This window comes from Macrobrachium nipponense, chromosome 30 (assembly GCF_015104395.2).
Source record: "Macrobrachium nipponense isolate FS-2020 chromosome 30, ASM1510439v2, whole genome shotgun sequence".
Taxonomy (NCBI): Eukaryota; Metazoa; Arthropoda; class Malacostraca; order Decapoda; family Palaemonidae; genus Macrobrachium; species Macrobrachium nipponense.
Window position 1 is genome coordinate 19,137,686 of NC_087218.1, and position 22,050 is coordinate 19,159,735.

The 22,050-nt window shown below is 38.6% G+C and overlaps 1 pseudogene; it reads left to right on the top strand.

The window, feature by feature from the left end:
* The window catches only part of LOC135202355 (adipocyte plasma membrane-associated protein Hemomucin-like), a 171,263-nt pseudogene that overhangs the window by 132,215 nt on the left and 16,998 nt on the right, over positions 1-22,050 (top strand).

The following is a 22,050-nucleotide window of genomic DNA, read 5'->3' on the forward strand; positions in this document are numbered from 1 at the left end:
TTAGTTTTTGTTTTTGAGTCAAACTTAATTAATCTGTCCAAAATAGAAAACAAAAAAGAATTATAAGTATGGATTATTCATGAAATATTGTAAATCATGCTACAAATAAAAGTATACAAGCTCATACAGTCATTCTAAAATTTACTATTCCTAGCAAAGAACTAGGAAACTGCACATCAAAATATTCTTGTCCCTACAAACAAATGTTCACAGTACAGTATACAGATAAATAGAGAAGAAAACTTAAAATTTTTTAATTAAGCAGTTTAATACAAGCATACAAAATACATAATTTTCATTCTCAATATTAAATGCAACATAAGTTAACACATGAAATTGCACTGTACTGATTTAATTTTTACTGCTTGCACAACAAATCTGGTCACCTTGCAAAAAATTTGTAATACTAGTTTATGATCAAGTATTTACACTAACCCAGCCATATTAAGCAATCATTAACCCTCTTACGCCAACTGGACGTATTTTACGTAGACATTTTTTGTCTCCCGTGTGCCAACTGGACGTATTTTACGTCGACTTACAAAAGTTTTTTTTTAAATTTGCAGAAAAATACTATAGGCCTACCAGCCTAAAACTATTGAATCACACGCCTTGGGGATGCTGGGAGTTCACGGATCAAGTGTTGTTTTGTTTACAATTGTTAGGCAGGCGCGCAAGCGCGAATTTCTTTCTTGCCGCACTAAAAAGTATCTGTGACACATCTCGGAAATTATTTCGTCACTTTGACATAATTTTTGTACCATTGTAAATTAGCCGTTACATGAAGTATTATATATATGAAAATGTGGGCATTTTTATGTAGAATACAACAATAAAATACTCATGATTGTAGCTTTTATCAGTTCTGAGATATTTTCATATAAATAACAATAATTGCCAAACTTTCAACCTTCGGTCAACTTTGACTCTACCGAAATGGTCGAAAAACACAATTGTAAGCTAAAACTCTTATATTTTAGTAATATTCAATCATTTACCTTAATTTTGCAACTAATTGGAAGTCTCTAGCACAATATTTCGATTTATGGTGAATTTATGAAAAACTTTTCCTTACATCCGCGCAGTAACTCTTCCGAAAAAAATCATACTTGCGATTGTGGTAATGTTTGCAACATTTTAAAATTAGCCGTTATATAAAGTTTTATATATGGAAATGTGTGCAATTTCATGCACAAACAACTAAAACAACCCATGGTTATAGCTTTATCAGTTTTGAGATATTTTCATATAAAAAACGATAATTGCCAAATTTCAACCTTCGGTCAACTTTGACTCTACCGAAATGGTCGAAAAACGCAATTGTAAGATAAAACGCTTATATTCTAGTAATATTCAAGCATTTACCTTCATTTTGCAACAAATTGGAAGTCTCTAGCACAATATTTCGATTTATGGTGAATTTATGAAAAAAATAACATTTTCTTTACGTCCGCGCGGGTAACTCTTCGAAAAAATAATACGTGCGGATTGTGGTAATGTTTGCACCATTTTAAATTAGCCGTTACATAAAGTTTTATATATGAAAATGTGCGCAATTTCATGTAGAATACAACAAAAAATAATTGAAGTTGTAGCTTTTCTCATTGAAATATTTGCATATAAATCACAATAAATAGAAAAAAAACCACGTCCGGTCAACTTTGACTACCGAAATGGTCAAAAAACGCAATTGTAAGCTAAAACTCTTATTTGCTCCGTTTCATATTAGACATTTCATAGAGTTTTATATATGAAAATGTGCGCAATTTTATGTAGAATAAAACAAAAAATATTTGAAGGTTGTAGCTTTTCTTATTTCCGAAATAATTGCATATAAAAATATATATATATAAAAAAATTCGACATTCGGTCAAATTTAACTCGTCAGATATGATCGAAAACTGCAATTGTAAGCTAATACTCTTACAGTATAGTAATATTCAATCATTTGGTTTCATTTTGAAAGAAATTGGAAGTCTCTAGGACAATATTTAGATTTATGGTGAATTTTGGAAAAAAATATTTGTTTACATCTGCGTGTTACGAATTCATGCATTATTTTGTGATAATATTTCTCTGTGTTTGCTTTTATCGTTTTACAATGTGTTATATACCAAACTGATCGCAATTTAGTGTATATTACAACGAAAAAAAGTAACTTGTTACCTTTAAACCGTTTTGCGCACAGCGTGATTTGAATACAATTATATATGAAATTTCGTTTTGCGCTATCATATATCGCATTATTTATATATGATAATGATAATTTTTTTCATTTCTGATGGTTGCATACTAATCTTCAGGCAATGACAAAAAAAGGAGCCAAAAATGAACTCTTAATCTTGAAAACTAAGCGCGCTGTGATTTTTTGAAAAAAATGATATTGTTATGATACAATAAAGTTTGTTCATACTTACCTGGCAGATATATATATAGCTGTATTTTCTGAAGTCCGACAGAATTTTAAAAACGACAGAATTTTAAAAACTTCCGACACACGCAGTGGTCGGCCAGGTGGTTAGTACCCATTCCCGCCGCTGGGAGGCGGGTATCAGGAACCATTCCCATTTTCTATTCATAATTTTTATTTCCACTGTCCCCTGAGGGGAGGTGGGTGGGTACTTGATTATATATATCTGCCAGGTAAGTATGAACAAACTTTATTGTATCATAACAATATCATTTTGTTCATGAAACTTACTGTCAGACTATATATATAGCTGAATCCCACCTTTGGAGGTGGGAAGGGACGAATAGAAGGATTTTGGGAAACAAATGCATGCAGATGATTTACATCTTGGTTCCACCTGTTAGCATAGCTGGCTTCGTGGTTACTGCCACGTAAGTCTGCTTGTGCTACTAGAGTTGCCAGCGAGGTAGAGACCTATATAGCTGGTGCACTCCAGATGATCTGTCAACAGGGGCGAGACCACGACGTGACTAGACCATATTGACCATACCATGAGGGCTAAGAAGTAAAATAAATAAATATATATATATATATATATATATATATATATATATATATATATATATATATATATATATATATATATATATATATATATATATATATCACCACCTGACCAACCCAGCCAAAGTTAAGGTGTTTTAACTAAGGCTTAAGAGTTAAGAAGTCGCCATTGTCGGCAACTCAACAACTAAATTAAGAGCTCTTCCTAACCATTTTCTACAGGATAGGATGAGTGGTACTTCTTGCCCCCAAGATTGTGTCTGCAGACACGTATGGCCCTAGCGAGCAGCAGATCTCATATGCCATCTTCACATCTCGCAGGGAGTGTGAAGTGAACACAGAGTTGCTTCGCTAAAACATGGTACTCAGGATGTTGCTGAGTGCCATGCTCTGTTGAAATGCTTCCGAGGCCGCGCCCTCACCTCGTGAGCATTCAGATAAAAAGATTTCAAATCTTTGTGCAAACACAATGAAGGAGCATTTTTGAAAGAACTCCTTAACACTAAAGCCAGGGTGTTCTTCGATATGGGCAAGTCTGGTCTTTTTCGGAACACTGCAGATTGCCCGAATGACTTCGACTTTCTTGAGTTTTATGTAGATAAAACTTGAGAGACCCGACAGGGCACAGGACTCTCTCTGTCTCCTCCCACTAACTTGTGCCATCCTTGCTTCCAAGCTCCTGGCCCAAGGACAAAACGGGTTTCCATTCTTAGGCCACAACGGAAGGCTTAGAGAGCACACCGCCTTGTGTTCTCTAAAGCCAAAACTTGTGACGATGGCTTAAAATTTCACTAACCCTCTTTGTCGTATCTAGGGTGGTTAGAAGAAGGCCTTCCTGATCACATGCAAGAAGTTAGCAGGTAGGAGAGGTTCGAATGCTTTGACATCAAGAACTTCAGACTACGTCTACGTTCTATATTGAAAGCTTCGATCTGGACATGCACAGTCAGTCAGTCTGTACTAAAGTCAGGTGACCGACCAGTTTGACAGTCAGAACGAATCAAGGACAGCAAGGCTGTACCCTGAAGACCATAAGGCACTATTCTTCGCTGAAGGATGAGTGTCTGGACTGCCTGGGCGATTCAATCTAAGCAAACCTTGGGGGTGTATCAACGCAACCCAACGTCGTCAGCGAATCAACTCCTGACTCGAGCTTCTGGTGCCAGGAGAAAGGAGCGAGGAGCAAAAAGGCGATTCAGTCCCGAAGGAAGAATGCCTGACAGTCCAACCTGGTCTCATGTTACACGATCATCGGGGGTGTATAAACGCAACCGACTTCGTAAACAAAAGAAACTCAGGGGCTACTATATGTCGCCTGATCTCGCACGAGTGTCTGGCTCCGAGAAAACAGGTGAGACAAAAAGTAGATGGTGAGCGAGTTTCGAGATTCCACAGAACTCAAAGATCGTGAAGGGCTTTGTTGTTTGACAGACGCAAATCTCTGAGCCCAAAGGCCGTCAACAACATATTTGCATATTCTTTAATAGTTGTGACTGCCAGCTTATCCCATTCTTCAGACGGAAATGGAAGACGGTAATCTTATTCCTGTCAACATCTCGATAGTCTGAACGTAGTCAGACTCAGAGCGGAGAGGTTATAGGTACCTTTCGAGTTAGAGTAGACCGACTCTCTCGGAAAAGGTCCTTGGAAAGTGAACTAGGAGTATGTGACCTCTGTGAATCCAGGATCCTGAAGGCCAACATGGGGCGATCAGCGTCATTGTCGCTCCCTGTGACGTCATAAATCCTCTTATTACATTTCCTAAGCGATTGAAAAAGGGGAAAAAGAGACTAAACATCCATCCCCGTTCAATATCATAGGATGGCGTTTAATGGTACCGATCCCGGATCGAGAATAAGGGAGCAGAGAAGAAGAAGCCTCTTCGTCCTCAACATATCGAAGAGAAGAATGAAAGGGCGTCCCTAAAGTCTACACAACTCTCAACTTACTTCTAAAGAAAGATTCCACTCGGAAGTGAATAGTTGCTGCCGTCGATCGAGACGATTCGTACGGACTTTTGCAATCCTGTAACGAACCTGTAGAGGATCGTTACATTCTACGCCTGTTGTTATAATAGGCTCTTTCTCGTAAACTCGAACAAGGACCGAGAGAATACTTCTTAAGATATGAGAGAGCTGTGGAATATCAGAGGTTGATCTGGACCACTGGTTCCCAAAAACAAAATCGTTTCTTTCGAGGACTGGAGGGACTACCGAATCGCTTTTACTTCTTTCAGATTAAGATCCAGGACATCTGAAACCCTATCCAGATGTCCGGCACCTTCTTTCTATCACCTCAGGTGATAGACGCACTGAGAGATGTTCAGAATCATTCCTAGATCTAGAATAATATTTCAGTTTCCCGGTAGGAAAAAACTGTGGTCTGAATTGCAGTCTATTCGGGGAAACAAACTTCTTCAGGAAGGAAATGGACCCCAGCAAGCTCATCCATTCCCTCCCCGAGTATGCTTACTTCCCTAATAAGGCTGCGCTTTGCCTAAGCAGGAGAGCAAATAAAGTGCAATGTTGCGGTAGACTCGTAGTTCCATACCGTACGGTACGAGCACCGAAAGGATTAAGAGATAACTCTGTTGAACATAGTAAGGCAAAACGAATGCAACGTTTATTCATTCACGTAAGAAATCCCCTCAATCTTAGGCTAAAGTCCGTGATTGTAGGACAGAGATACAGTTAGTCAGTCAATCCCGCAGGAGAGAGACGTAACCTACAGCGCATGACAGCGCACATCTGTTACTGGCTCGGTTGGACTGGAGGACAGACACAGCGTGACAGCAGCAGCCAGCAGCTTACGAACGTCGTCTCTTAACTTTATGTCTGGGTTGCCAGCTACCCTATTCTACGAAGAAATAGGTCCGTTATTTTTTTGAGCAGAAAGACTCTCAAGCTGGTATATTTAAGCGAAACAGAAAACGCTAAATATATAGATGCGTTTGTGTCGTCAGAACACTACCATACAATGGTAAAAGATAAATCGGAAACTCCTGGAAGGCTGCAGGGAGTAACGATTAAATGTCCTTAAAATAGACAATAGACCTCTCGGTGCCATCCGAAGAGGTAACTACAGCAAGCGTATATGACTTGAACCAACCAGAAGTAAAATAACGCAAGGCAAAATATGAAATTATATCACAATAAAGTTTTGTTCATACTTAAAGCCTGGCAGACATATATATAGCTGAATTCGGAAATACAGCTACATACATATCTGACAGGCAAGTTTCATGAACAAAACTTAAAGAGAATCGAAGCAGTCAGTTCAAGCTTCTTATGTTATTGGACATATGCGTTCATTGACGTAGTCTACAAGTCTATTTCTTGTACGAGTCTGCGAATGACGAATGAGAGCTCTTCCGAATCTTGTCAATAAGAGCTTATTCGCTTACGCAATATCAAGTTAATGAGATGTTTGTCATGAGAACTAACCCATTTACGGGACAAAGAGATATTTTGTCAATGAGGGGATACCCACTTACTTGACAAAACGAAAGTATATTGTCAATGGGGGAAAGTCACTGAATTGACAAAACGTAATCCAGGAAGTCGAGCATTTAATTTTTCCGATTCCCATCTCAAACGAGGAAGGGGCAAGAATCCTGTTAAGAGACTGGGCTTACGGCAGGTAGAACGACGATGTTCAATTCAGCAGCGTAGTCCCGACTAGAAACTAACAAAATCTATCATCTGAAAAACCCTTTCAGATGGGCTAAAAAGCTTGCAAAATTATCCTGGAAAGAGGAAGAAACTCTCCAACCAGCTTCCTCTCCCGTATCACAACTAATGCCTGCTAAAGCTTAAAATTTATTGGCAGTATGGCAAAGGAAGTCCTGTCTTGCGCTTTCCTGAAGAGCGTCCTTTTGATGAGTGCCTTTGCAAGAATCCTACTGAACGTTGCCGAGAGTCCTGACGTGCAGGACATCGAGCCTTACATAACCCATAACTGCCTTATCGCAAAGTCTTGACTGCGGTAGTGGCAACTTAAATTTATTGGCAGAATGGCAAAGGTTGCGGTAGAGCAAACGAGATCTTCCCTTGAGCTTTCCTTAACTCCATCCACCTATGCGAAAAGCAATATTAATTGACAGAGACCTCTTGAATTCACGAAACCCGATGTCTTGCTGGGTTTTCGAAGAAGAAGTTGTCTGTTCACTTTCAGCTTCCTCCGAAGCACTTCCTACTTCACATTCTTTGCAGGTGAGGTAGAAGGTATCACCGAAGGTAGAGGTAAAAATTCTTTAGGCCCAAATCTGAAACAAGAGCTTGAAGAGTTCAACAGAAACGTTCAGCCAGGCGACACCTGGCGTGCGCTGGTGCACGCTCGGCGTCCACTGGCGCGCGCTCGGCGTCCACTGGAGCGCGCTCGGCGTCCACGGTGGCGCGCTGCGCTCGGCGTCCACTGGCGCGCGCCTGGAGTCCATCCGAGCGTTCCGGGCGTCTGCTCCCAAAAGCTTCCTGCTACTATGACTTCTTTTACGTATATTTCTCGGTGGAAAGACGGACATGAGTTCAGGCGACCGTTCGCCTTCTTACTTCTCACTGAAACGCATAACGAGAGAGAGAGAGAGAGGACGTGAAGCGTCCTCTTCTATAAAGCTTCTATTTAGAGGGCGCGAGTCCTTCCGAAAGCTCCACCCCTATACGGGGAGGACGCTTCGGAGGACGAGAAGCAATCTTTCAGGATTCGTGCACGCGCACGCACTTTGGCAGTCTGGGGATTTTCATCAGAAACTGCCGAAGGCACGCCAGATCGGTGGGGGTTCCTTGTAACCCTCCTTAGGCTTTCGACATGCTCCCTCCCGGTCCTGGGAGTCAAGCAGAGGTCCCGGCCTAGAGGCGAAACGAGGCCGATCTGACGCACCCTCCACTACACAAGGGGTATCACTGCACTTCTGCACTTTACTTTTACTCTCTAAAGCAAGCACTTTCGATTCTAAGTTACGAATTGAAAGAGTATCAGAGAAAGGGCAATTCCTCTACAGACACTGGTTAGGGCCCGAAGGCAACACTGCAGGGTTAGGAGTAACAATTACAGAAGTAGCACTTCACAGCAATGAAGGAGAGCGAGCACCTCTCGTAGACATATTCATAGCCCGTAGGCCATACTACAGGGTTAGGCAAAATAAAGTCTACAGGAAGGTTAGCAGGTTCACTACCCTGACTTTTGTTACTGATTAATTGCGTACATACGAATCATACGTCTTCCTTACGGAAATTAGACATGTTTACTGATTAATTGCGTACATACGAATCATACGTCTTCCTTACGGAATAGACAAAGTCCTCACACTCCTTACATGACAAATCTCAACAAAGAAGCAAGACCCATACCCCTCGTACATACCAAGTGCGGATCTACCGAAGCTTTCGGTAGCCACACCCTATCTTTGCAGACAACCCCGTCTGAAACTAGCCTAACTAGATTCAGATATTTTATGCAAAAATGAATCAAATTCAAATCAATCTAAGATAGCGTATGCCTAGCCACAAATCCCACAAATCCAAGTAAATAAATCAAAAAGACAATTAGGATACTTAGCGGCAATGAAGTTTCCAAAATCCTAAGACGGAGGTACTGAAAACAGGTGTTTTCAGCACCGGCGACAGAAAAATTATGAATAGAAAATGGGAATGGTTCCTGATACCCGCCTCCCAGCGGCGGGAATGGTACTAACCACCTGGCCGACCACTGCGTGTGTCGGAAGTTTTTAAAATTCTGTCGTTTTTAAATTCTGTCGGACTTCAGAAAAATACAGCTTATATATATTTATGACAGGTAAGTTTCATGAACAAAATATTTTTCCGCTTCAGCACTCACTCCGAAACCCCTCCGGCACACGGGAGACAATTTTTTATTTACCGCTCCGGCGTAAGAGGGTTAAACGTGTTACAAATGTTAAGTAAAAATAAACATTAATATGACTTGATATAAATATATTTACTTTTTTTTATTCTAAAACTTACACATACTCTTATCAGAACACAACCCAAAGTTTTGAATAAGAGTACAATAGTCATTTTCTTTCTGGTACAGTGAGTCTTTATACAGATTTCAGCAAATACCAATTCTTTAAAACTATTGATTTATATAGTAGTAGTAGTAGTAGTAGTAGTAGTAGTAGTAGTAGTAGTAGTAGTAGTAGTAGTATGATGTACTGTTAAATAAAATGGGAGAATTAAGTAAACTGATTCTGCCATTTTATTTAACAGATTTTGTCTAAAAGATGGTCATCTACCAAAATAATAATAATAAAAATTATTAACCCTTAAACGCCAAAGCAGTATTTTAAAAATCATCTCCCGTATGCCAGCGGCGTTCACGAGTGAGCGCCGAAGCGGAACTTTTTTTTTTTTTAAATCACAGCAAGCTTAGTTTTCAAGATTAAGAGTTCATTTTTGGCTCCTTTTTCCGTCATTGCCTGAAGTTTAGTATGCAACCATCAGAAATGAAAAAAAATATCATTATCATATATAAATATTGGAATATATGACAGCAAAAAAAAAAAAATCACATATAATTGTATACAAATCGCGATGTGAGCAAAACGGTTAAAGCTAACGAGTTCATTCTTTTTTGTATTGTACACTAAATTGCAATCATTTTGGTATATAACACATTGTAAAACGATCAAGGCAACACAGAGAAAATATTATCATAAAATGATGCATGAATTCGTAACAAGCGGACGTAAAAAAAAACTATTTTAAAAAATTCACCATAAATCGAAATATTGTGCTAGAGACTTCCAATTTGTTGCAAAATGAAGGTAATTGATTGAATTTTACTAGACTGTAAGTGTTGTAGCTTACAATTGCAGTTTTCTACCATTTCAGTCGAGTTAAAGTTGACCGAAGGACAAATTTTTTCTATTTATCATTATTTATATAAAAATATTTCAAAACCGATAAAAGCTACAACCATAGGTTGTTTTTTGTTGTATTCTACATGAAATTGTGCACATTTTCATATGTAAAACCTTATGTAACGGCTAATTTAAAATGGTGCAAACATTACAAAAATCGGACGAAAAAATTTGATTTTTTCTGAAGTTACTGCGCGGACGTAAGGAAAAAGTTTACTTCATAAATTCATCATAAATCAAAATAGTGCACTAGAGACTTCCAATTTGTTGAAAAATAAAGCTAAATAATTGAATATTACTGGAATGTAATAGTTTTAGCTTACAATTGTGTTTTTCGACCATTTCGGTCGAGTCAAAAGTTGACCGAAGGTTGAAATTTTGGCACTTATCGTTATTTATATGAAAATATTTCAAAACTGATCAAAGCTACAACCATGGGTTGTTTTTTGTTGTATTCTACATAAAATTGTGCATGTTTTCATATATATAAAACAAAAAAATTTATGTAATGGCTAATTTAAAATGGTGCAAAACAAGATTACGACCAACTTGGACAAAATAAAAAAATGTTTCATGATTTTTTTTTTTTACGGGGGGTTTTAGGAAAGAGTTCACCGGCTTTTGCGGACGTAAGGAAAAATTTTTTTATATATTCACCATAAATCGAAATATTGTGCTACAGACTTCCAATTTTTTGCAAAATAAAGGTAAATGATTGAATATTACTAGAATGTAAGAGTTTTAGCTTACAATTGCGTTTTTTTACCATTTCAGTCGCGTCAAAGTTGACCAAAGGTTGATATTTTGGCACTTATCGTTATTTATATGAAAATATTTCAAAACTAATAAAAGTTACAACCATGGGTTGTTTTTAGTTGTATTCTACATGAAATTGCACACATTTCAATATATAAAACTTTATGTAACGGCTAATTTAAAATAGTGCAAACATTACGACAATTGGACAAAAAAAATTTATGATTTTTTCGGAAGAGTTATGAAAAAGTTTTTTTCATAAATTCACCATAAATCGAAATATTTTGCTAGAGACTTCCAATTTGTTGCAAAATTAAGGTAAATGATTGAATATTACTAGAATATAAGAGTTTTAGTCTAACAATTGCATTTTTCGACCATTTCGGTAGAGCCAAAGTTGACCGAAGGTTGAAATTTTGGCACTTAGTTATTTATATGAAAATATTTCAAAACTGATAAAAGCTACAACCATGAGTTATTTTTTGTTGTATTCTACATAAAATTGCGCACATTTTCATATATAATACTCCATGTAACGGCTAATATAAAATGGTGCAAAAATTATGTCAAAGTGATGAAATAATTTCTGAGATGTGTCGCTGATACTTTTAGTGCGAGAAGAAATAAGTGAATAAATAAATAAATACAGTAAATGATGATGCAACTGGTTTTATACTTGGGTAGAAGTTATTACATGTTTACGCTTGTTTGGTTTTGTGATTTTTTGTTGAGACGCAGTTCATCTGTCACCTACACACTACTATAAACTTGAGTGAGTGTGACATAGTCATTCCATAGAAATTCACACATATACATATATAAACATATGAGTCTCTGTGTGTGTATGCAGTTTTTAGACTAGGCCTATATCTAACAAAATATTGGGCATGAGTCCTTTCTTTTTCCGGTTTTTTTTTTTTCCTTTTTCTTTTTTTCTTTTTTAAATATAAAGAGGAGTGGATAGTCGAAGGTAGTAAATGGTATTTTGGATTAGGGGAATGGTGGAAAGATTTTTGAAGAAGGCAAATGTAAAAAGACAGTGTTAGGTAGCTTTAGATTTTAGAAATACTTTAGAAAAAAGTTACGCCAGCTGACATCGCCAGAGGAGATTCATGCAGTTGCACTCTGTTGAGTGCCTGCACCTACAAACAGGGTTGTAGCACTCACAGTGGAAATTAGTTTCACCTCTCCACAAACCACTGCCAATAACGCAAGCCAGCAGGCTGAACAAAAGGGTGATGGTGATCCACCCATCATTGAAGACAGCCTCGAGTTTTACTAGGTGATGCATATACCTAACGACATTTGGAAGCCGAATGACTCGTACGCGTCAACTACGCGTCTGGCCTCATGGAAACAGGAGAGCGTGCTGCCATGTAAAATATGTGTTTTCAAGTTTCTATATACAATTTTTTTTTTCAATCTATAATTGAGAGACTATATATATGTGTGTACGTGTGTGTGCGAGTGCATGTATAAACTATACACAGTATAAATCCAAAAGTCTGAATGTAGATAAATAAGCAGTAATATTTTTTTGGGTTCATCATATGTCTGGCATCGTGTCATACTGTTTATTTTGCTCCAAACTCTTCAAACCGAAATTACAGAATGATTGGAAGTCCCTATCTGAAAAGAGGAGTTTTGGTGGTATACTTTGCGTACCACCTTCAAGCACCCGGCGCAGTGTATTAGACTTGAATGCTGGTACCTGCGTACATCCAAACAAACTTTCGGTAATGAAGAGGTTAATACGTCCAATCGGCGTTAAAGGGTTAATAATTTTATAACTAAGATGAAAAAATGAGGATAGCATAGCCTCCAAGTTTACGTGAAAAAAATTACATTTTATAATAAAACAGGGTTTTAATTATACTTACCCTTAATTACACAGCTATAAGTTCCACTGTACACCAGCTTGAATTCAAAATTCCGCAGATAACACTTCAAACTATTGTGTAGGCGACCAGTTCTGCCTACTAGCAACTAGCAAGAGAATAGGAAGAACTGTGAGCAGCAAGCTCAGTTTGTTAAAGTCATATGTCAATCAGAGTGGAGGAGGGAGGGCTCTGATCATGTAATTACAGGGTAAGTATAATTAAAACTTTATTATAAAATGTCATTTTTAATTAAGTGACTTACCCAGTAATTACATACTGATTCCTACACCGCAGGAGGTGGGAGACACGGACATATACTAATTAAAAAATTATGTAATAAATTGAAAAAGAAATGCTGCTAGCATTGAATATAATGCTTGTTGTTTCCCTATCAGGTAAGAGAGCTACTGGGATACTTCCTCTGGTTGGTGCTCATCTTAACCTATAGAGGCATGGTGGTATAGCCAGAGTTGCCTTCTACTTAGTGGGACTTTTGCAGCAAAAGAAGAACTCCAATGGCTAGTAAAGCATGATAGGTGCCCACCCTTCCCCTGGGTGCAGCACCAAATAAAACCACCATAAAATATTGTCACCTACACTGAGATAAAACCACAACCCATCCACTGAAAGTGGTGGGTGCTTCAGGTGCATTGCACCCCCTGGCTCTGCAAGACTCAACATCTATTTTACATGATTGAAGGGAAAGATAATAGGAAAAAATCCTATGCTTCCTTCATCTATACCATGCCCATCACTACAAATGGTCTAAACACAATTTTAGCTTCGATAAAATTATTGAGAAATGACGAACGATTACATTCCCAGTAGTTCGAATGCAGAATGGACATTCATGGCATAAAATACAGGCAGTCCTTGGTTATCGGTGGACTTGGTTAATGGTAATCCAGTTGTATGGCAATTGTCTAGCGCCATAAAATCGGCATATCGGCAATTTATGGCGCGATAATAGGCAAGTTTCGGTTATCGGCACCATGAAGTACTGATAATAGTTATTACGAGGTCATAACTTACCTAACAGACGTGCAATTAAACCGAACTTGGCGTCATAAGCGCCATAAATTGCTGAGTTTCAGTTAATGGCGGTTTTCGCTTATCAGCACCCCTCCGAGAATGGAAGCCCCGTCAATAACCAGGGACTGCCATTGTACATATGTAAGCTAAAGTGGTAGAGGTTACTGACTTCCTTAGCTTTACTTATATGAAGGCAACCTGCTCATCTAAATCTGAGTGTGCCTCAGGGTAAAAGTCCATAAGTGTACAGTGGATACCCCGTATTCGCATTCTCCGGATTAGCGGACTCACACATGCACGGATTTCTTTCAGGAAATTTCCATGCATTATTCGCATATTCTCGGTATTTTCTATGAAAAATATCCACAAATTCCTGGGTTTTTTTTTATCAATTTCATCATAAAATGCACTTTTTTAATAAAAACTATTAAAAAAAAAAGGTATAAATATTTCTAGTGGGTTTTTCTTGAGTTTAAACTAACAAAATAGGAGGTTTTAAGCATTTTTAGAGGGGTTCCAACTATTAACAGGGGGGTCTGGTACGCATCCCTCGTGAATACGGGGGGACCTCTGTAATACGTTCTTGTCAGTGGATGAAACAGATATTACCATACTGCTAGTATATGCAAACGATGGTCCTCTGAAAACTCCGAATGGACAGGAACCTCCCTATTCTCCCACAGAGAGAGTATTTGGATGCTCAGAGAACAATCTGGTGTCAGCCTGTAGCTGGTGCCAGAAGCACTGTACACCAGCTGAGCTATGAGCTTGGGACTGGTGTGTACTCGTGGGAGCTGGCGGAAGCTCAGTGCAAGAGATGGTGTCGGGCTGTAACTGGCGCCAAATGAATAGGGCGCTAGGTGAGCTGGACACCAAACGAGGTCAAGGGTCTAAAGCTGGTGTCAGACAGTAACTTACGACAGCTTGTAGCTGTCACCTGGCGAACTGGACATCAGACCAGCTAGATGTTTGAGGCACTGTAAAGCCCTAACTCTGGGAGCCCGACTTTTTAACTGGCTCTAGGCAAGTTGGATGCCAGGAGAGCTAAGAGTTCTGGTTTCACTCCTTAGGAAAGTGAAATGCAGAGGACGGTTATACTTCCATTAGGACAATGCAGAAATAAAGTAAGGAAACACATTGTGCCAGAAAGCTAAAGAAAAGGCTGGACTCACTAGTCATCCAGCCCGAACTCAGAGGATACTCGTAATGGTGTCTTACGAGTAAGGAGATCAAGAAGAGGAAAACAGGGGAACAAGCAATGAACATGGACATACATCCAGATTCCAGGAGACCTGATACCTTCCTAGCTTGGATGCTTTTGAGCATTTATGGACACTCCTGGGAGCTTATGGATGGTCCTGGGGTTTCTGGACAGTCCTGGCCACTCATGGACGGTCCAGGGTGCTATGGGCACTGATTGACACTGGTGTTCATGGGTGCTTTTGGCGCTCACTCCTCCTAGCGCCTTGTTGCTCAGAACACGAGTTGGTGGCCAATGGAGGATAGTGCCAGTGTTGCCGTCAAGTGGTTTTTCGTCTGATAACATGGTCAAATAGAATATGTACAATTTTTGAAAATTAATTCTTAAATAAAAGTTCAAGGATATATCAAAAATTTGTCCAGACAAAACAAATAACCATCTCCTACTGATAGTCAACTTTGACCATTATGGAGGTAAACGATGTGGATGCAACTGCATTGGCAACACTGACATTTAGTCATTTACCCACACTGAGTGTGGTCAAGGCGACACCACGTGATGGCACCAGTGTGCACCATCGAGCACTCGTAGAACAAGCTGGCATCATCTGAAGTGAGCACTTCTGGTTTCTGGAAGAGAGGAGCGTTCACAATCTCCGCAGTACTATCCTGAAGCAATTACCGAGACCAATTCTTGGCCAATGATAACTCATCTTCCATAAGCACCATTCTCTCCTACTACTTTCTGCCCTTACACTTTAATTCTCTGTAAAGGGAAATTCACCTTTTAAAGTATAACTGGTTACCAACGGTTAGCAAGACCATGGTTCGGTAACAAACCAAAAAATGTAAACTTTGGCTCAAAGGAATGACGAAACATTAAAAAATTACTTTTAAAGCAAATATTAATTAAAGAATATACAAGTAGCCTATGCCCTGTAAACATCATCATGTGAAATTTTGGCCTAAAGGTTACTGACTTCCCTTATCTTACTTATATGAAGGCAAACTGCTCACCTAAAAAACTTTATTTGTGGCTCACACAGTATAAATGACTAATATCCAAGAATTACTTTAAAGCAATTGCCTAACGACTTCTAGTGAATTGTCTATGCCCTGTAAACAACACTGATGTAAAATCTTCGCCTAACGTAAGATATAAGATTTACTTTTAGGGCAACAATATACCAACAACTCGCAACTAGTTTAAGCAAAAACTAGGCAAAAGTTGCTAGCTTTTAGCCTAAAAGAATGAAACAAATTCAAAAATTATTTTAAGACAAAAAAAAGCTTGCGAGTGCTTATACTATGAATAAAACATCATTAGAGAACTTAATACTAAGTCCAAACTGTAAACCAAATGAGGCATGGTAAACAAAAATAATGCAATTTTTAGCCTAAAGGAAAAACGTAACAATGAGAATTACTTTTACAGCCGAATCATCGGCTCGCAAGTGTAACAAAGACTAGTTGATGAATCAACTCGATAATAAAACAGTAAAAACTCATCCTGAGATTCCATTGAAGGTTACTAAACATGCGTTCCAGTGGAAATGCACACCACTCAAATCCAGCTAAATAACCGGAAAATAATAAACAAGCAACTGCCATCACTGGAACAAACTGAGCTTGCTGCTCACAGTCATTCCTTTTCTCCAAAGAGGGTGGCATTGGTCGCCTACACGATAAATTGAAGCGTTATCCATGAAATTTTTAATTCAAGCTGCTGTATACATAAGTGGAACTTATAGCTATGTAATTACTGGGTACGTTACCTAATTAAAAACTATTGCTCTTTTTGAAAGTGATAGTTTACTGAAAGGGAATTTCATGTACAGAATACTGCACCCAGCTTTGAATCACAGTGCTATCAGGTATTAATAGACTTTTATATACACCTACAAGGTTGCCTTGCTAAAAAAGTACTACTCTACAAATATATCAACTGACACACTGATCATTGGTGTCATTCGGTATTTACCTTCCAGATGGCTCACTGAGCATTTCAACTAATCCATCAGACAAATCAACAACACTGGAAGCATCAGACCAATATATATTCCCATCTTCATCAATGTCGAGATCATCTGGGATCTTGGGAACAGCACCATCAATTTCCTGTGTTATGTTCAAAAAGACTCTCCTTTTTTCCTGTACAAAAGTGAAAATTAAGATTGTGGAGCATGTAAAAATACAACTAGAAAACCTTTAACATGTACTGGACTGCTCAGTGGCAAGAAATTTTAATCGTAGCATTGCTATTGGTGAAGAGACAAAGTGTATGTATTACAGAGTGAAACTTACAAGACTATAAGTAACATCCGAAAAATCCTGGTTAAAGTGGAAAGAGACTGCTTAAATTGTTATTTAAATATTAGCTCTTTTCCATAATCTCATCAGCAATTATTGTAAAAATTTATGATGCACAGTATATATGACATGTATTTCTCTATAAAAAAAAATAAAGGCACTTGACATAAAAATGACAAATTTGTAACTAATTTGTATTTTTCATAACTAACAAACCTGAGGTCTTAACATTAGGATTTACTAGCTCCAAGCTGGAAACCGGTAGAATTAAAATTAAACTTGTGAGATCCAGGGACTATTGGCATCTATACCAGGTCACAGGGCATGTATACCCAGAATGCCCTTGGCTTCCTGTGACCCACCAGTTATATTTCTAACCCAGTTTAGACTGCTAGAGGGGTGGTTCGAGGTGGGCCTTTACCTGTTAACACCTCAGGTTTGTTAGTATGAAAAATACAAATTAGTTACAAATTTGTCATTTGTTCATATACGGAACAAACCTTCGGTATTAACATTAGGATGATAAACTTACTTATTGGGGGAGGTAAGTCTCTATAACTGACTGGGAGTTTGCCACCTTTATCCATTTCCGATAATTAGGGAAATTCCAAGAGAATGGACAATGAACCTAGAACCAAAGATATAAACGAATCTATTGGTTTCCCTCACTGGGTGCTGATACCATTCTATGGTTTACACATTATGGGAGAACAGAGAACCTTCCCTTCTCATAAACCACTCTTGTCCCTTCCATCTGGATCACCCTCACCCCTCTCTTCCCTATTACCGAGAGGAGTGTGTTGCTACTGAAAAGTATACTATACCCTAAGATAACTTTACAGTATGGCTGACCACCTCACCTGCATCTAGTCCGTTCCAGCATATGATGGTACTCTCCTTCATACTGCCCGTAGGTAAAGGAGTAGAAAGAAAGTAGTAAAGAAAAAAGACCAGTCATCCCATTCATTCTACTTTCATGCCTTTCATCTTAGAACTAGACAAACTGACCCGGGGTACTGGATGAGCTATATCACTTGTTGGGCCGCCACCACTGGACCCAAGGAAAAAGTGTCCAAGGATCTATGGGCAACGTCTTCTAAATGAAGTGAAAGTTGTTTGGCGTTTCCAAAAACACCAGCTTTCAGAATTCTCTCCACAGACATATTTCTTCTTAAATGCCAAAGAAGCACTTGAGCCTCTGATGTCATGAGCTCTAGCCCTCTCCTAGCTATTTGACCCCCCGTCTTCTGTCATGTAGGCATTCCTGATTGTTCTCCCTTAGCCAAAACGATATTGTATTCCTGGACACTTCCTTCTTGTTCCGTCCTGTACTTACGAACAACCTCCGGCACCCTGGCCTGAGGTGCCTTGTCCTTTTTAAGTACTCTATTACCCTGACGGGGCACAGAAGCATCTCATCTTTGTCATGTCTACAAAGTCTACCAAGGAAGGTATGGAAAAGGAGTCGATGCCATCCGTTATTGCTGGGTTTTGAGTCTTGGCCACGAATTCTGGAACAAACTCGAATACCATTGACTTCCAACCTCTCGAGTGCTTTATGATATATGACAGGCCATGTAGCTCCCCCACCCTTTTGGTTTGAAGCTAGGGCCAATAAGAAGACTGTCTTCAGGGTCAGGCTCCTATCTGTGGACTGCCTTAGTGGTTTCGTAGGGGGGTTTTGTCAGACTACTCAGTACAGGCGGCCCGCGGTTAACGGCGCAATCACTCAACGGCGAATCGGTTTTACGGCGGTTATCAAAAATATTCATTAAAAAAATAAGGCATTTTAAAAGGTATCTTTACGGCACAAATTTCAGTTAACAGCGCCGCTAGCGCGTTGTCTAACGAGTTCATGCATATGTAGAAATGCCGTTCAGACCATAAAGGTTATGCAAATTATATTAACAAATTTTATGGAGAGTTATTACGTAGGTATTAGGGTAAAATATATGCCTCTGACGCTGTTCTATGCCGAAAATATCGAGTTACATAAGTGCAAATTTAGCTATGGATGTGTCGATTCATAAATGTTCATGCTTTTGTTTAAAATGTGTATGAAAATGTATTACGTGAAAGGCATTATTATTTCTGTACAGAAATATGATACAAAGGCAGCTTTTGAAACTGCCCTTCACGTTATCAAATACGATGTTTTTCATGTTCTTTCTTGTAAGCCGCCGCCTGCCGCCTCTTCCGAAAATATCGATTTAAAAAAAGTGCAAATTAGCGATCGATGTGTCGATTTTATAAATGTTTATGCTTCTAAGTTTAAAATGTATAATGAAAATGTACTACGAATATGGGTATTTTTATTTCTGTGCAGAAATATGATAAAAAGGCAGCTTTTGAAACCCCTTCAAGTTATCGACTACGATGTGTCGATTCATAAGTGTTCATGCTTTTGTTTAAAATGTGTATGAAAATGTATTACGTGAAAGGCATTTTTATTTCTGTACAGAAATATGATACAAAGGCAGCTTTGAAATTGCCCTTCACGTTATCAAATACGACGTTTTTTCATGTTTTTTCTTGTAAGCCGCCGCCTGCTGCTCTTCCGAAAATGTCGATTTAAAAAAAGTGCAAATTAGCCATCGATGTGTCGATTTTATAAATGATTATGCTTTTATGTTTAAAATGTGTATGAAAATGTACTACGAATAGGGTATTTTTATTTCTGTGCAGAAATATGATAAAAAGGCAGCTTTTGAAACTCCCCTTCAACTTATCGACTACGATGTTTTTTTCAAGTTCGTTCTTGTATGCCGCCGTCTGACGCTCTTCCGAAAATATCGTTAAAAAAAAAAAAAAAAAAAAAAAAAAAGTGCAAATTTAGCGATCGATGTGTCGATTTTTCAAATGTTTATGCTTTTATGTTTAAAATGTGTATGAAAACATATTGCGTAAAGGTATTTTCATTTTTGTACAGAAATAAGATACAAATTAAGGCAGCCTTTGTAACTAGGCTCCACGTTGTAAGGGGATGGTTTTTCATGTTCGTTCTTGTCCGCCAGTTCCGAAAAATGCATTGTTATTTTATTAATTACGCATCTTTTCCATAAATCCTTTAAAAAGTTATACATTATTTCACTGTACCCAAGAATATTGCATGTATTCTCATATTATTGTATTTTAAAATACTACGGCAAACTTAAGCCAGTATTCCGCGGAGCGGCCAATGTTGTGGTTTGAAATCAGCTGATGAATACGAGTCTGTTTCACCATAACGCAATTCTGAGCGAATGCTTTTGCTTCTAGTTAGCATAAACGAATATCTATATACTTGACTTATATGAGACAAAGTTATTTTTCCATATACAGCGTGTTTTTAGGTGGAAATATTTATTGAATATGTCTCGTGAATGTGAACTACTATTTTTTTTCGTTAACAGATTACGTTGGCGGCATGTTTATTGCGTAAAAAATTACGTGATTCCGTTCGCAATACGTAATCCTTTATATCATCGTAATACGAACTTTACGCTATTTATCTTATATCGGACGTGAAACCAACAGTAAAATGTGTTCTTTCAAGCACAGTAGTTTTGATTAAAATGATTTTATCCCAATTTTATCTACAGTTGTGTTGGATGGCAGACGTTTACTGCAGTTTTATCCTTGTTGCCGATGTACGATAATAGTCATTAGCAGCTTGAACAGTTTTCTCAGCTTCAGTTATAACTAGGTTTAAATTTAACGGTATATTTCCCGATTGATCTTTAATCTATATTGATCTCTGATCTATAGCGAATAAAGTTATTACATTAAGATATCTCAGTTCTATTCTATACATAACGCCATTTATAACAAATACGGTAATGTTGCACTGTAGTACGATGATCGAAATACAAGCCAAACAGATGTTATCCAGTTCGGTTGTACTTAGAAAAAAAAAAAATAGTAGTTTCTCGTTCGGTTGTTCATGGCTGTACACGTTCACGCAACGAGTATAACGTTAACACCATACTTTCATCATTCTCTTTTGCTGTTATTGAACTTATGTAACTAGAAGATGGATAAAGTTAGACCATTGTAAATTGATCTCTCATAAAATCGAACTATCGTAAGACTAATGATCGTAACCTGAACACTACAGCTACCTGTACACTGTATAAACTTTATTATATCTTTACATACTTTAGACACCCACATGTACTGTACAGTAATTTCTATAGTACTATACTGCATAAATATAATTTTACTTATTGCGCCGTTGTGGGATTACAGCGCCTTTGACTGGTCTAGAGCTTCGAAAGAAGGTGTGCGGCGGCCGTAGGCTTTAAAATCGCTCAGCGTCGAAAATCGCTTGGCGTCGGTGGCCAGGAACGGAACCCCTGCCGCTAACCGAGGGCCGCCTGTACTTATGGTATGGCAGATCCAATCTTTTTTTTTATGGTCAGATCCCAATCTGGGGCTTTTAGTTCCTTTAGCGGACATGACTGTTCAAAGCTCTTCATCAGCATGGCCAACTCCCATGAAGACAAAATGTCCACACCTTTCATTCGTAAGACTAAGGCTAGAGCAGCCCTGTACCCCTTCACTGCAGATACAGACATATGCCTTTCTGTCCTGAGATATACCAGAAAGTCTGCTAACTGCTGAATAGTGCTACCGAGTGGAGACAAGTTCCCTCTACGACACCAATCACAGTATGCCGACCACTTTCCTTGGTATACTGCCGCAGATGACTTCCTGATATTTTCTGCCATCTGAGTTGCTGCTCTTTGCGAAAAAACTCTCGCTCGGAGGAGATACTTGACAGTCTCCACCCGTGAAGCGATAGGACTTCACCGACTGGTGTACCTCTCCATGTGCGGCTGACACAGTAGGTTGCTCCATGGTGGTAACTTCTCTCGGCACATCTATTAGGAGTTCCAGCAGGTCCAGAAACCATTCTGCCTTTGGCCATAAAGGAGCTACCAGAGTCATTTTGAGGTTCTGAGACCACATTACCCTGTTCAAAACCTGACGGATTAGACAAAAGGAGGAAAATGCGTACACGTCCAGATTGTCCCAAGGGT